Genomic DNA, 5,313 nt, shown 5'->3' with positions numbered 1-5,313 from the left:
ATATATGTAAATGAGCATTCACCTATTGATACACGCTAGTGACCTTTGGTCTTAACTTAATTTGCAATTAAAACATCTATTGCCGATGCATCCTTGCAGTGGAACCTTGAAAATAATCAAAGACATTTCCTGTCCTGTAGGAATGCCATAGCATCTATGTCTGGCTGACCCTATGTATTAATAGGAGTTTTTTCAATAATGGCTCATGGTAATACTCTGATTAAACCCAATAGCTCATCGCAATACTTTGATAAAGAACTGTATAAAAATATAACACAAAGAACTGTTCTACTGTTGAACCTAATGTCGTATGTTGAGCCCAATATAGTGCAAAAAGACAGCTTTATGACTTATAATTGTGTATAACAAAGCTTTGTATCACAGTATACAAGGCGGCCTTATAATCCATAATCCTGTATAATGAAGCGTTGTGCAAGAGAAATCATGGGAAGGAATCAACTCGATGACCTAATACTTGTTCATTATTCTCATATGTATTATGTCTTATGATTTGTGAAGCCCTTATCAGACTCTTCTTTATTAAAGATAGGGGCACAATATGCTATTCAGCTACCAGCTAGCTAAGATAAGATCTCTGCTTCGGATGTGCTTGTTGGGAGTCTGGCCAGATCCAGATGAGCGCATGGGAAGCAAGATCTGTTATTAACCAAACCATTATATGAATAATATGACCTATTGATTAAACTACTATATGAGCTCATTGTTTGCTAAGCCTATATAAACTGGGGGTCTACATTCGGTCAGTTGAGATCTCACTTGTGGGGTTGACGCGTGCCGCCACAGGACCTTCCGTGGACCGTTTGAGAGATTCAATCTGCTGACTGTTCCGGGATCTCCCAGTCTTGGTTGTAGATTGTCTGCTTCGCTCTTTTACTCATTCGGTAATGTATATCTTCTTCATTCTATGTATGTAATAAACCTTTGCTTATACCAGCTGGTGTGTTTGAATTACTTCCGAGAGACTCATACAACCACAATTAAAACATTTGGTACCAGGAGTGGGGTCTCTGGAAATAATTTAATACATGGCTTTCTTTCGCAAATCTAAGGATAGAGTACCCAAGCTCGTGGTTGATGTACCCAGATCAGGGACGAGAGTGTGTGTTCCTGGTTGGGATGAAACGCTGTACAGGATCATTGCTAACGAGTGGGCATGCTGTACGGGACCATGTGAGTCTTGGGATGTAAAAAGTGGTGAACCTACTGATGTAGTGAAATGTTTGCAGAGGGTAAATGTTGAAAAAGGTAACAAAGTTAGTGCCGTATCCAGACGATCCTTTTGTTTGGGTACAGAAAGATGCATCAAAACTGTTCTGATTTAATTTTAGAGAAAGTAAAGCTTGAGGAAGAGTTAGGTTCTGACGAAACTCAGTTAGAAGCTGCTCAAGCTCATCTGAATACTTCTGAAGCTGAGGTTAAAATATTAACTAAAAAGCTAAAGCAGTTACAATGTCACACAGAAAAGGATACTGTAAGAATAGCACGCTATAAAAAGAAAAAGAAAAAGGGAACTATCAGTCAGAGAAACGTGCAGGCTGCAGTTGCTTCTGCAGATTGGGACCCAGAAATCTGGGATGGAAATATTTGGGATTCAATTGATGAACAAAATTCCTCTGATTCCGATCGAGAATGTAGATCTTTGTCTCGACGGAAGATAGCAATCCCAAATCAACCCATAGATTATACATATATTACAGAGGATGTTTTACAACAACAAATTATTGACATACATACAAGATTTAAGCAACAGCCAGGGGAAAATTTGATTACTTGGCTAATACATTTGTATGATATGGGAGCTGCAGGCATCTCTGTAGATCAAGATGATGCACCTAAATTTGTGCAGCTAACTCATGATTCCATTGTTCAAGATATCTTTAGAACACACAATAGCCAACAACCTACCAATTTGCTAATGTTGGCTGCAATAGGAACATTCAGAAGGTATCCCCTAATTACTGATTGGCAAGGAGGGGATAAGCCTAAGTATGAAATCAAGGATGTGATTAACAAATTGAAAGAGGAAGCTTTAAAATGGTGTGTAATAGCTAGGACACAACCAATTGAGGTAGCTGTTCAGGCTATGAGGGAGTTAACTGGGGAGTGGGAAATAAAATGCCAGCACCCGCTCCAACTGAAAGAGCTTGTAGGTCAGAGAAAAAGGAAGACAATACTAAAATAACTCATAGACATTTGTTTAGTGCACTCCTTAAAGACGGAGTGTCATTCGATCAAATTTCATGGAACTACTACAACAAAATTATTGAAATTATTCCAATAGAGAGAATTAGCAGAAAAGGAGGGGAAGCACACTTAATCAGTTAAAACCTCTCAAAGAGTTAATTGACACTGGGGAGGAAACTTCCTTAATCTACGGGAATCCAAATTTGTTAATTTTGGCAAATAATAAATTATTATAAAATTAACAACGTAAGAAATATGGAAAAGTTAGCCCAGTATACAAAAGTACAACTGTAATTGTAAGAGCAAGTTTGATGAGCGAACAGCTGCATGCTGAGAGCTCTCTCTCTCTCTTTCCCCCCCCTTCACAGTCTACTGAGGGAGTGATTCCAGATTCAGACAGAGACACAAAATGAAATGTTAAATTGTGTTACATTTTAGTGTATATTCATGTAATGATTAATAATTTGTTTTTCCTTTCTCCTCATTCATTTCATCTTTCAAGATTGATGAATCTGATCATTTTGTGTTTATAAGGTTTCCAATTACAGGAATAAAGTTTTTTTTTTTTTGTTGCTTGGATCCATTATTTTGTTTTAAGCTTGAACATTTTTGTGTAAGACATTTAAGACATGGTGATTTTTGAAAATTTTAGAAATGGTAATTTTTGAAAATTTTAGAAATGGTAATTTTTGAAATTTTTTTTTTCTTCTCCTCTAAGAAAAAAAGAGGCAGAAGCACGGTCAAATACCTAATGATAAAACTTGCAAGTTACTAAAACATTTTTGTTTTGTATGTTTCTGAGTGTGAGTGGGCCCACATGAATGAGTTATGTGTTTATATGTTTTGTCTTGTCTTTGTGATTAAAGACGATGTGATGCAAAATAAGAGACATAAAAGTCTTGATGAAATTTATAAGTTGATATAAAGTTATAAATTAGATATTAAATGTTAAGAACTGATGCTGCCTTGATCCTTTCTTTTATAGATGTTTCATATGGCTGCAATTACTGCATTAACAAATAAGTTGATTGCCAAACTATGGACAGTAAACAAAGATTCGGACATTGCTTATTTTCAATGGACAATAAACAAAAATGCGGACATTGCTTATCTTCAATGGACAGTAAACAAAGATTTGAACATTGTTTATCTTCCGCAGATCAAGGTGGATTGAGAACTTCGATAGATATTGATTCGTTTTTTTTTTTTGTTTGTTTGTTTGTTTTTTTTTGCTTTGGAGGGTTGTCATCAACATGGACTTTACAAGTGACTATTTCAAAGCCTTTTTAGTCCAACTGGTTTTATAAATTGAAATTCAAAAGCATTATTATATCATTCATAATGGAGTTGTTATAGTCTGTTATTTGACAGACATTACAAGGTCAGTTCATAAAGATCTCTGGTTACAGATATTCATAATCTTATAGGAAACATAATGTTAGCCATAAATGCAATATAATATCAAAAATGTAATATTAAGGTACAAAAAGTATTGCATATGTGGGAACAGGGTAACAGAACATCTTTAATGTAATGGGATAACAAGTTCTAGGCAGTTCTAGGCAGTGTCATTCTGTGGTTATAAAAATAATATATCTTGTCTTGTAAAAAAGAACATGGGGTGGATTAACTCATAGGATAATATATGATTTTGCCTTTTTGTATGTCCCTCTTACAGCCTTGCCTTCAGGATAGGGAACAGTTTTAAGCGTTAGTCCTTAAAAAGAATATTAATTAGATTAAGAAAGTGCAGAGCCATGCAACCAAACAAATTAAAGGAGTGGAATAAATCCTAGACAATGCTTGAAAGTATATAATTCTGCTGAAGGACATAGTGGTTTATAAGAAGTCACTGTTAGACTTGATAGTATCATCCCAAGTGATTTAAATGCTCTGGGTGATTTGTGCCCTTATGGGTTGAAGTTTGTTAATATTGGTCATGTATTGGTGTTTTTGAAAAGCTGTGGCAGAATGTGTGTTTATACTAAAACTCTGCTGGAATAAACCCACTTGGCAATGGTCTGTATTAAGGCAGGTTTGTTACAAAAATTCATGGCGATAACATGGTAAACAGAATGTTTTCTAAGACAGCACTGTTTAACTCTGTAATGCCTCCAATGTAACCAACCCTCAGCCTAATTGTTTAGACCAGCGTATAGCCTATAATAAAATAATGCAGAGCAAAAGGGATGCTTATACATGTTTTGCCGCGCTTGCCCAAATTAAATTTCTATTTGTGGACACAGATTCTCTCAATGGACAGGAATCATTGTAAAAGTATTTTATGACTTGGAATGTACGTGAGAATTGTTTAATCTCTTGTTCAAAGTGATGTCCTTCACTCAGAATTAGTTGCTCACTTCAGTACAATAATTGTTTATCTCCTTAGAATAGTGGGAATATTATCAGTCTATGAGATCAGATCAGTATATATTGTAAATCAATGGGTGGAAACTAATATTCATAATTAGTCATAATAATTTCCAATATATATCTGCTCCAATATATAAATCAAGTTTAAGTAAAAGGAGCAGATTTCAAGACAGCTTTTGTCCATAGGAATAGTCACTCTAATACTAGCGTTAGAGGACACAATCATTGGGTTTGTGGGATTGGTTATTTGAGTGGTTGACAATGTTCTGTCACCTATAATGACGGCACATTTCTTTATAATAATGAGATTAACAGCCCAGAGGATTCAATTCATTATCAAAGCATGTATTTTAAATTGGCATGATATAATGTTAGAGAAGTTAAAAAAAAAAAAAAGGGGAACAAGAAGTGTATTTTTTGTGTATTACCAGGAGCCAAAGGGTGGAATGTATTAATAGGAGTTTTTTCAATAATGGCTCATGGTAATACTCTGATTAAACCCAATAGCTCATCGCAATACTTTGATAAAGAACTGTATAAAAATATAACACAAAGAACTGTTCTACTGTTGAACCTAATGTCGTATGTTGAGCCCAATATAGTGCAAAAAGACAGCTTTATGATTTATAATTGTGTATAACAAAGCTTTGTATCACAGTATACAAGGCGGCCTTATAATCCATAATCCTGTATAATGAAGCGTTGTGCAAGAGAAATCATGGGAAGGAATCAACT

Source organism: Xenopus laevis, chromosome 7S, assembly GCF_017654675.1.
Source record: "Xenopus laevis strain J_2021 chromosome 7S, Xenopus_laevis_v10.1, whole genome shotgun sequence".
NCBI lineage: Eukaryota > Metazoa > Chordata > Amphibia > Anura > Pipidae > Xenopus > Xenopus laevis.
This window is presented reverse-complemented; position numbering follows the sequence as displayed.